Source organism: Dendrobates tinctorius, unplaced genomic scaffold, assembly GCF_039654945.1.
Source record: "Dendrobates tinctorius isolate UK_male_01 unplaced genomic scaffold, ASM3965494v1 ptg000205l, whole genome shotgun sequence".
Classification (NCBI taxonomy): Eukaryota; Metazoa; Chordata; class Amphibia; order Anura; family Dendrobatidae; genus Dendrobates; species Dendrobates tinctorius.
The window spans coordinates 8,978,760-8,991,095 of NW_027361872.1; positions in this window are offsets into that span (position 1 = coordinate 8,978,760).

Genomic DNA, 12,336 nt, shown 5'->3' on the forward strand with positions numbered 1-12,336 from the left:
AAAGACAATGTATGGTCAGAAAATGGTGAGATGCCAACTTTAGGGGGGCTGAGGATGCTTGGTACCTCTGAGAAGGATATATGTATTTGTCATGTGTTGGAATCTTATTTGATAAATTTAGGCTATTTTTTGCAAAGGCAAAACTTTTTACAAGCACATCTCATTTACAATAATCAACCGGTTATTACTCCATGTTATTAGAATAACTATCTGTGAGTATAGATGCAGCCTCCTATCTATACATATATAGCTGCTTCTAATGGTATGAGTGATGTCACAGCGACAATGTTCCATGGCTGATGGTGTCACAATACACTGACAGTTCTTGATGCCGTGTAACGCCTGATTCTGTTGAGGGTTGTTGAAGGCGTTAGAGAGAGAGGAGTGTGGATATTTGTGATCTAAAACATGGCGAACAAAAAGCGTTTCAAGCGAAATATTGTTGTGTCCGACTTAGAGGACCACAGTGATGAGGATTACCATCAGGTGAGCCGTCACTTCTCTGCATTATTCTCATATATTACCAGTCTATGATCTAATAGTTTATGTGATCAATACTGCTGATAGTTGGCTCCTTAATAGCTGATAATGAACAGTAATATTCCAGTTTGGGTATTGGGTAAATAAACTGTGACCTTAGGAAATCACAAAAGAGTTTATATCCATCTTACCAGACCATCACTATCAACTATTACTTAAGAATAAAATGCCCCCGCACCACGGACCTGTTACCTTATGTGCCTTGTGAAAGTCAGAACTGGCCCCGTCTGTTATTTTCAAACCCTTAATGATGTTTCTGATGATTTGTTTCATATTTCTTCTTCTAGTCCCATCCCAAAAAAAGATTGAGACTTCCGGACCATCAAACGGAAGCTGGATTCAATACCGCTGTAACATCTAAAGACCAAGGTACTGACCCCTATATAATCTATTCTCTGCTGATTTGTGCCCCAGATATAGTGGGTTTCTAAGAACAGCTTTGCTCGGGATTGTTGGGTTTGCAGCCTCTATGCTGTCTTATTTTTATTTTTTATTTTATTTTTTAAATGTGTTGTGTGTGACTTAAACATGAAAGCTTGTCCATATTATACGCGTATCAGCATTTGATCATCAGTCTACGAAAACGCGCTTCATTGTAAAGAGCGTTTCTGGTGCTGCAGCTCACCCAGCAGGACGGGGTTATAACAACTGAAGAGGGCAATGATTTTGTTTCCAGTGGCCTCTTCATAATCTTGATAAACATATATCAGTCATTATAAGCCTATCCTAAGGATTGCCACTAATCTTCACATCCTGGAAGATCCCTTTAATTATCATTTATTACTGATACCGATAATAACTGTCTTAGGCTGGTTTCACATTTGCGTTTTTTTTCGCGGTAATTTAGCGCTAAATAGCGCATGCGTTTTTTTTCCTATACTTTGCATGGGATGCGCTTATGTGCGCATACACATGCGTTTGTACGCGCTTTACCGCGCATGCGTTTTTTTGCGGTATGCGCTCGGGCGCACAAAATGCAACTTGTTGCATTTTTTGTGCGTCCGATTTGCCTCAAAAAAACGCATGCGCGCGCAATGCGTTTTTTTACAGCAAGACACCCATTATAAGTCTATGGTGAGCATATGTGCGCATTGGCATGCTTATGTATGCGTTTTTTTGCACATGCGTTTTTTTTTTTACCATTAGTTTAGACAATGGAATTTAGGGGTTTGGGTAAAGTTAGGGTTAGTTAAGGGGGTTTAGGGTTAGGGTTAGGGTCAGGGTTAGGGTTAGGGTTAGGGTCAGGGTTAGGGTTAAGTATGGTTTGGTTAAGGGTTAGGGTCAGGGTTAGGGTTAGGGTTAGGGTTAGGGTCAGGGCTAGGGTCAGGGTTAGGGTTAAGTATGGTTTGGTTAAGGGTTAGGGTCAGGGTTAGGGTTAGGGTTAGGGTTAGGGTCAGGGTTAGGGTTAGGGTTAAGGTTAAGTATGGTTTGGTTAAGGGTTAGGGTCAGGGTTAGGGTTAAGTATGGTTTGGTTAAGGGTTAGGGTCAGGGTTAGGGTTAGGGTTAGGGTTAGGGTCAGGGTTAGGGTTAGGGTTAAGGTTAAGTATGGTTTGGTTAAGGGTTAGGGTCAGGGTTAGGGTTAAGTATGGTTTGGTTAAGGGTTAGGGTCAGGGTTAGGGTTAGGGTTAGGGTTAGGGTCAGGGTTAGGGTTAGGGTTAAGGTTAAGTATGGTTTGGTTAAGGGTTAGGGTCAGGGTTAGGGTTAAGTATGGTTTGGTTAAGGGTCAGGGTTAGGGTTAGGGTTAGGGTTAGGGTCAGGGTTAGGGTTAGGGTTAAGGTTAAGTATGGTTTGGTTAAGGGTTAGGGTCAGGGTTAGGGTTAAGTATGGTTTGGTTAAGGGTTAGGGTTAGGGTTAGGGTCAGGGTTAGGTTTAGGGTTAGGGTCAGGGTTAGGGTCAGGGTTAGGGTTAAGTATGGTTTGGTTAAGGGTTAGGGTCAGGGTTAGGGTTAAGTATGGTTTGGTTAAGGGTTAGGGTCAGGGTTAGGGTTAAGTATGGTTTGGTTAAGGGTTAGGGTTAGGGTTAGGGTTAGGGTCAGGGTTAGGGTTAGGGTTAGGGTCAGGGTTAGGGTCAGGGTTAGGGTTAAGTATGGTTTGGTTAAGGGTTAGGGTCAGGGTTAAGTATGGTTTGGTTAAGGGTTAGGGTCAGGGTTAGGGTTAAGTATGGTTTGGTTAAGGGTTAGGGTTAGGGTTAGGGTCAGGGTTAGGGTCAGGGTTAGGGTTAAGTATGGTTTGGTTAAGGGTTAGTGTCAGGGTTAGGGTTAAGTATGGTTTGGTTAAGGGTTAGGGTCAGGGTTAGGGTCAGGGTTAGGGTTAAGTATGGTTTGGTTAAGGGTTAGGGTCAGGGTTAGGGTTAGGGTCAGGGTTAGGGTTAGGGTCAGGGTTAGGGTTAGGGTTAGGGTCAGGGTTAGGGTTAGGGTTAGGGTTAGGGTCAGGGTTAGGGTTAAGTATGGTTTGGTTAAGGGTTAGGGTTAGGGTTAGGGTTAGGGTCAGGGTTAGGGTTAGGGTTAGGGTTAGGGTCAGGGTTAGGGTTAGTAAAGTCATGGTTTGGGTTAGTGTGAGTGGCCACCTAATGTTGGAAAAAACCGCAAACGCGGTAAAAACGCACTAAAAACGCATACAAACGCTTAAAAACGCTGCGTTTTTTTCATGCATGCTCATAAAAATGCTTGAAAAAAACGCAGCAGTTGTATGCTTTTGTATGCGTTTTTCAATGCGTTTTTTTGCGGGAAAAACGCGCTGCAAAAAAAAGCAAGTGTGAAACAGGCCTACATATTTATTTTTTTCATTTCTTCAGATCTCACTACATCTTTACCATCATGCATCAATGACATATACAGGTAGGATAAATCGCATCTTCTCCAATGCTCAGCTCACATCCCATTGTTAGACATTTCTATTGAGGACAATAAGTATCCTTCATCCCGACCTCATATAATCCCTGATAATCCCTGGGCTCTGGATTATTTTATCAATAATTTCATCCATAATTTGATCTCATTTTAATATTAGAATGTTCCACACTGATTCCTATTTCTATATTTGTTTTTACAGTTTCTTCAATGTCATTGTTAAGTCTGATGATGAGGATAATTCTGGCAAAAGTAAGGATTAATTATCTGTATTTTCTAGACACATCCTAGATTTCTGGTATTGTACACAGTCCATTGATCCATATTCTGTTATATGTTATTCACAGGGCTCAGGACTTCCGATAATGAAGCTGTCGATGCCGATGAACAGTGCAGATCACCAAAGATTTCTATTGTCAGCATTGTTGAAAACCTTATAATAACACCACCATTTCCTGTCACTGGTAAGTGTCAAAATCTCCTGATTATTTCACAATCTATACAGATTACATACATTTCCCCTAAAGATAATTTAACAATAGACAGGTGCACCTTGACCGGATTTAAATAAGAGATCACTACTAAGGCACTTTACAGTAAAAAGAAGTAGTGGCCATGAATACCTGGAGCCTCTTCACTCCGTTTCAATCAATAATTGTAGATGTAGAGGTCCAAATGTAAAAATTACCTAAAATTTTCACTGCTCCATGTTTTCTTCCAGGTACAGAATCATCTGGATATCTGGAGAGATCCATCGCATACGAGCAGTAAGTTGTATAAAGTTGTAAGATATGCTATAAATTAATAAGTGGTGCCCCCTACTGGTGGACATCCTCAGCTACCAGCTCAGTTCACACAATCCAGCTCTCACACATGTCTTTGATTGTTTACACCCCCAATCCATATCAGGGTTCAGTTAATCGCCCCTCTCCTCCCTGTGTAATTCCTGGCACTCAGAGAATCCTTTTACTGCCGATCACAGAGAGATGATATTGGGTTCTTGCATTGGCATTTATGGGAGATTTATTTCAGTGTTTATTCCTCCACCTGCCCGGGACTCATAGCCAATTGCTGGCTGCTCCTATTATATATGTGCCCTTGATCGTCTACCATTGGGGTGGCCTAATCCTTAAATGGGAAATCCCTTCTAAATTGTAGGGGAAAGGAATGAACAAGTAAATGTTCTGTATGTTCTGAAATATAACCAAATACTTCATATATGATCTTCTGTTCCTGCCAGTCCTAGTTGTTACATCCAAGGCTGCTTCATAGAGGAAATGACATCCCCAGCATCTCCATATGTGAAGGACTTCCAGAAGACCAAACACGAGTTGGTGACGCGGCTCTTCAAACTTTACAACAGTACTGCATTTCAGAACAAGGTACCGTATTTTGCGGTTTATAAGACGTACCGGATTATAAGACGCACCCCAAATTTTGAGGAGAAAAAGAGGAAAAACATTTTTTTTAATAAAATGGTGGTGCTTCTTACAATCCATGTGTTTTATTTCTTACTGGGGGTGGTGGCTGCAGTGAAGCGGGATTCCAGGTTTGCTGCTAGCAGAGGCAGGAGTGGGGTGATGCTGCGGACCCTAGACTGCGAGAAAGTGGTGTTCGGATGTGCGACGCTGCAGATGTTCGGTGGTGCGGGGGCTCCACCAACAGTTTGTGAAATCCCGGAACTCCCACAATTCCATGGTTTACATTGCGGGGCATGCGCAGATGGAGATCTTGGCGCTGAGATCTCATCTTCCAAGATCTTGGTGCCGAGATCTCCATCTGCGCATGCACTGCCTCTGGCAACCAATTTCCCAGAGTCCACCACAATCTAAACCACGGAAGTGCGGAGGTCCTGGGCTTTCACAAAATGTCGGCGGAGCCCCCGCACCACCATACACCCACAGTGTCGCACCTCCAAACACCCCCTCATTCCAGCCTGAGGCCTGCAGCAACACGTCACACTTGCCTGCTCCAGCAGCAACCTTGGGATCCTGCTCCACCGTGGCAAGTAAGGTATATTGGAATTATAAGACGCACACCAATTTTCTCGCCAAATTTGGGGGAAAATTGTGCTTCTTATAATCAGAAAAAAAGGTAAATATTATAATCCCCCAGATTGTACATCAATCACCTATATTATGGTATCTGTAACTCTTCATGTAAACTTCTATGTAATAAATCATCGATAACCTTTGTTATGCCTCTGTGTAAATGCAGAGTTATAGAGGTGTGGAGGTAGCAGTCACCCCACGACCTGGCGCCTAAGGAAGTCTTTAGGTCCAGTAGTCTTAAGTTATACCTCCCTATTGTAGTGTCTTAGAAGGGACTGTATTTTCCGCTGTTTGTCATTGAATTACAGATACAACGTATTTTATTTCTTCATTTCTCATCTTTAGCTTCCTGAGTCTAAAATAGAAATAAAGTGGAATAAAATACTGAGGGCAACAGCTGGATTCTGTATTAACAAATTTGAGAATGGCAAAATATACTCCACAATTGAACTGTCGGAAAAAGTGTGTGACTCCGCAGGTAAGTTTTATATGACAATTATTTGCCAAAATTATGACATTTTGATAGAAGTAACAGGTTGTTTGGGCCAGACTGAAGTTACTGCAACTTTCATAGCTTGCAAACCAGAAAAACACACACATGCCTGGCTATAAATTCTTCACTGGATAGGATCATTGAAAAGCCATCAAGGACCCCTTTTTCCTTTAGTGTGGGAGATCTGGAGGTGAATAATGTATAAAATACACATAAATAGCAACTGCATTGGATATAACTAGAAATTAATGGGATGATGAATCAGAAAAGCTTTCAAGTCCTATTGGTGAAATCTCCAAAGCTCCGGGACAAATGTCTCTTGAGCCTAGCTTTAATATGGCCTAGTGCATTGGCACTTGTCATGTAAAGCACCTTTATAACTTATAGTAATTGTATATTTTCTATCTTTAGAGCGTGTTAGAGACACATTAGCGCATGAATTGTGCCATGCTGCCTGCTGGCACTTTGAAGGAGTACAAGACGATTGTCATGGTCCTCTCTGGGTATGGTACACTAAACTGGTTGAATGTGTCCACCCTGAATTGCCACCAGTGCCCATACATCACACATTCAACATCAACTACACGTACAACTACGTGTGTGCATGGTGTGAATATAGGTAAGGAGATATTTTATTATGATATAATTATAAATTAGCTAAATGAATTAAACTAATATTATGAGATCAGGAGATCACTGAAGACTGAGATCTAATTTTCCACAAATAATCCATGCCCTTCCTCTAATAACTAATATTTCTGCCCTTTCTTGTCTGCTAACCATTGTTTTTTCTGTCTTCACAGAGTTGGGCGTTTCACAAAAATCAGTGGAAAGAAAGCATTTTGCCGTAAATGTGGGGGCAGTCTTCTCATGCAAAATACCACCTAAGATGAGGATTGTCCATCTCCTTGAGATCCTACTCCATCCACATCTCAGGGAGACCCATAGTCCAGATGTTACACCTGAATCTGGCAAAATCCAACAAAACCTGCAGAAATGTAATCTAGTCCGCTCTATCAAAAAGAAGCGATTTATTGCTTCTCATACCAAATGTAAGTATATATGTTCTTTATTATTTAGTAATGATGGTCACAACATTTATACAATAGTCAGTGTCCAGTACATGTCAGGAACCACATATCCTATAGAAACATTGCCATATCTGCTCACAGCAGGTTAAGATTATAACCAGTAATAAAATTAAAAAGTGAGTAAAGGAAATATTTCTTTTTTTTTAATATTTTTCTGTAATACCTTTATCAACATGGGAGTGCAAAACATGATCATATTCAGCTATAATGTCCTTACTACATAAAATAAGTTTATTATTATTTTAACGTTATTCCTATTATCCACATTCACAGAATACGACCATGGAAACTAAGGATCCTGCTCACAGTCCGGCATATTTTTCCGAAGGCTTTGTACAACGTGACTTCTCCAAGCAGAGATTATGCCTAAAACTCCTGTGAGCGTTCATCCTAATGGTGAACTGCTATCTGCCAGAGTCCTCATAAAACCCGGAAGATCAGAGTTATACCAACCATTGTCCTACTGCAGTAGAGGAGGAAGAGTGTGCTGAGAGCATTTAATACATGAAAAAATAAAGCAAAAAAAAAGAAAAGATGGTTAACCTCAGATATATTCTATAACTAAACCCTTATATAGCAATACAATCTCTTTTCTCACCCCAACACCAAATAAAAACAAAACAGATATGTATTCTTGATATCCTTACTTCCTTCACCTGTATCCAGCGGCCATCCTCAGGAACTTCAGATTACTGAGGTGCAAAATCTTCATGTCAACATTTCTGCTGCTGCTTGGTAAGTGAGAAAAGTAAGAGTAAAACTATAAGATAATCTTACAACAAAGTTCCGAATAATTATAAAAAAAGAAGTTATTATCTTTCCAGGCTACTTATTACCATTATTTGCCACTAAGCAGTGGAGGTCAGAAAGCCAATACACAAATAACAAAAGACTGACTGATTTGTATATTGGCTCTTTGACCAAGCATTCCACCTACCAGTCAGTGGAGGTTTTAATTGCATCAGGGACCTACAGCCTAGGACAGGATTCACATTAGATAGGTTCCCAGCTAGAGATTAGTGACTTTGCCTCCGGGAGGGTCGAGTTGGGTTTTGGACCCTCTGACTTTACCAAAAGTCGAGTCGAACGAAATCGGCCCACTATCGGCAAAAGTCGGAGTTCCGACCAAAACCCGACCCCAATGCAGGTCAATGGGGAATAAAAGTCGGCAGTGAGTGGAGGACAGTAAACACACCTACAGTGCCCATTTCAATGGCAATTACATAAATTTTTATTACTTAAGCTTGTCAACCTTAAATTACTTTATAATAATAGTAACGCATTGAAAACTGGGTTTTATTTGGCTAAAGTTGTGGGGGGGAACAGCCCAGTTAGAGAGGTGGAAAAACTGGCATATGTTGAGGTGTAGGCTGGAAATTCAGCAGCTGCAAATGGAGGAATTGGAGAAGTCGGAGGAAGAGGAGGGCAAAGCTAGCCATTTTGCTGGCAACCTATGTGTCATCAGGGGAAGGTGGTACAAAATCCTTTGAAACCCAGGCATGGTTCATTTTAATGAAGGTGAGATCACCTACATTTTGGGTCGACAGCCGGGTCCTTCTTTTCTGCCACGATTGATCCATCAGCAGTGAAGACTCTTTCTGATAGCACACTACCAGCAGGGCAAGCAAGCTCCTGTAAGGCATATTGTGACAATTCAGGCCAGGTGTCCAGTTTACTGGCCCAGTAGTCAAACGTGAATGAACTGTGAAGGAGAACATCGATAGGGGAGGAGAGGTAATTTTGAACCATAATTGACAACTGCTGTCTCCTGTCTGTTGCAATTGATTCAGTATTACCAGTCCACAACATGGTCATGAAACCCCTGTCTCCAATGCCACTTCGGCTGTGTGCACCACGAACACCTCTTCCATGTTGCCCAGTATGGCTCGTGGTAGAACCTGCACCGCTGCTGTGTGCTGGGAATGCCTCTAACAAACAGTTTACGAGAGTTGCTTGTTTGTTCGCCAATATTAGCTCTAGGTTCTCCTGTGGCATGATGTTCTGTAATTTGCCTTTATAGCGTGGATCGAGGATGCTGGCCAACCAGTAGTTGTCATCCTTCATAATTTTGGCAATGCGGGGGTCCCTTTTTAGGATCCGCAAGAGATAATCACACATGTGGGCCAATGTTCCAGGTGTCAATGATGCACTGCCAGTGGTGGATGGAGGAGCACTTTCTGCCAAATCCACATCCCTCCAGTCACGCACAAACCCTGTACCTGACCTTGGCAAGCCAACATTTTCTCTTGCCCCCTGAGAAGCATCCTCCATCCCAAAATAATCATCCTCTTTCTCCTCCTCTTCTTCCTCCACCTTGTCCAGGACAGTTCCCTGAGCAGACAATGCCTGACTGTGATCAAGGCTTCCCTCCTCCTCCGCTGCTGCAGACGTTTGATCCTTAATGTGCGTCAGTTTTTGCATGAGCAGACGCATAAGTGGGATGCTCATGCTTATGATGGCATTGTCTGCGCTTACCAGCCATGTGCATTCCTCAAAACACTGAAGGACTTTACAGGGGTCTTTCAGCTTTGACCACAGCACACCCGACAACTCGATGTCTGCCCTCAAACTGCCTGCCCATGTATCCTCCCACAAATGCATTACAGCCTGCCTCTGTTCGCACAGCCTCTCAACCATGTGCATGGTGGAGTTCAACCTTGTTGCAATGTCTATGATTAGGTGGTGCTTGGGGAGGTGGAGCGATTGCTGCAGCCTCTGCATACGACTGGAGTCTATGGGCGAGCAACGGATGTGCGAGCACAGTCTTCACACCTTATGGAGCAGGGCTGGTAACTCCGGATAATTATTTATGAAGCACTGCACCACCAGGTTCAAGGTTTGAGCCAGGCAAGGTATGTGTCTGAGCTTTGCCAGGGCTATGGCCACCACAAAATTACGTCCATTATCACTGTCACTGACTACCTTGCCTGGCTCAAGATGTAGACTGCCCAGCCATGACTCAGTTTCTCGCTGCAAGTAGTCGGCCAGTACCTCCGCAGTGTGTCTGTTGTCGCCCAAAGACATCATCTTTAAAACAGCCTGCTGATGCTTACCTCTAGCTGTTCGACAGTGGGACACCTCGTATGCAACACTGGCAGCTGCGGATGGAGTGCTCGTGCGACTGCGCTCTGTCGACAAGCTTTTGCTTCTGGAGGAGGAGGAGGTGGAGGGTCGAATGCCTACATCCAACTGTTGCCTGTTCCACTGCCGCTGTCCCCTGTGGACCCTGCATTCACCACATTCACCCAGTGCACAGTAATGGACAGGTAACAGCCCTGGCTATGCCTACTGGCCCATGCATCTGTTGTGAGGTGCACCTTTCCACTCACTGATTGTTTGAGTGCATGGACAATGCGGTCTTTCACATGCAGGTGGAGGGCAGGGATGGCTTTTCTAGAAAAGAAGTGCTGACTGGGTAGGTCATAGCGTGGGACAGCATAGGCCATGAGCTCTCGGAACGCTGCAATTTCAACCAAACGGAAGGGCATCATCTCTAATGAGATCAGTTTGGCAATGTAGGCATTCAAAGCCAGTGTACGTGGATGAGAGGATGAGTACTTTCTTGTCCTACTCAGAGTCTCTGCTAGGGTGAGCTTGACTTGAGAGCTGCATATGGTGGAACTAGCGATGGACATGGCGGACTGAGAGGGGGTTGGTGATGGTGGTGGTGATGGCCTAGATGCAGTCTTTCATTGGAAAAACATTGTGATTCCTTGACTGCTTTGGCCTTGCGACGACACCTCAACATTTCTTGCTGGTGGTGTGCTAACCGGTGGGCTTACAGTGGGGGAAGCGATGTAACATTGCTGGCTACGTTCAGTCGGAGCAGGTGCACGTGTGCTACCTGAAGTTTTGTAGTCCGTCCACGCTTGCAAGTGCATGGTGTTTACATGTCTAAGCATGCAACTGGTATTCAAATTTCGGAGATTTTTCCCTCGGCTAAAGGTCCTTCCACACTTCTTACAGATAACCTTTGCCTCATCAATAGGATTTTGGTCAAAAACATGCCACACTGCACTCTTCCTACTATGGGAAAAATTTTCAGGGCTTACACGCTGTGCTAATTTGACCGTCTGGCCAAGCTGTCCTGCAACTCTTTTTTTTAGCATGTTTTTGGACTGCTACGGGCCTACCAGATAACCGCAGCTGCAATGTCGATGCCTGCTGCGGATCCTCCTCCTCTTCAGAGCTATTGCCAGCGGCACCCTCTTCCCCCAATGGATGCCAGTCCGGGTCAACAACTAGGTCATCCCTCACATCCTCTTCAATTTCATCTGCACCTTCCTCTGTGTCACCGTGTAAGGTGGTATAGTATGCAGGAAAGGGCACCTGAGTTTCATCAGGGTCAGAATCTGGCTCAGTAGACTGCAAAGGCAATGCAGTGCTCTGGGTGAATGTACCAGCAGAATCATATAGCACTGGCTGTGCATCAGTGCACTCCATGTCATATTCATCTTGGACTGGGGAATTCAGGATTTCACTTGATAACTCAGGCATGGTATGTGAAAAGAGCTCCAGGGAGTAATCTGAAGTGTGGCCTGCCGCATCCTTCACTTTTGGTGGGGGTGAAGGACACAAGGAAAGGTGTTGTTCCTGACCAGGAGCCTGCACTGACGACTCAGTGCTTGCAGTTTTTGAAACTTCAGAAGAGGAGTCGATAGAGCTGGAGGCTGTTTCGGCAATGTAAGCCAAAATCTGTTCCTGATGCTCCGTCTTTTGAAGCGGTTTACCTACTCCCAGAAAAGGGAGCCTTCCAGGCCTTCTGGAGCCAGACGATGATGCAGGCTCAATACCTCCTGCCTTAGGTGCTATTGTGCTTTTGGCACTAATAGCAAATGCACCACCACCACCATCAGTACCAGCTGGCCCCCTTGCACACGTCCGTGGCCTCTTCCACAATACTTCCTCATGTTTGGGAAAATGTACCAAAAATAACAGCAGATATATGGTACTGTATGAGGAGCGTACAGCTGTATACGGTCTAGGGAAAAATTTAAATCTCTGCATTTATTTCCGAAGTGACACACAGACGCTCTCTCAGAATGATTTTCATCGTAATACAAACAGCAGATATACGGTAGTGTTATGATTGAGTCACCGTAGGAGGCAAAAACAGAAATGCTAGCTAAGTCCAGAAAACCAGAGAAGTTGGCAGCTATCGGATTGAAGACCCCTGAACCTATCAACACAACTAGCAGTAGCCGTGGGGGGTTCCTACGATGCCCTAGACCCCTCGATCACAGCCGGAGAATTAAATAGGCCTAAAGAAAGAAATGGGAAATCTAAACTGCCCCAGAGCAGACCCCAAAGCAA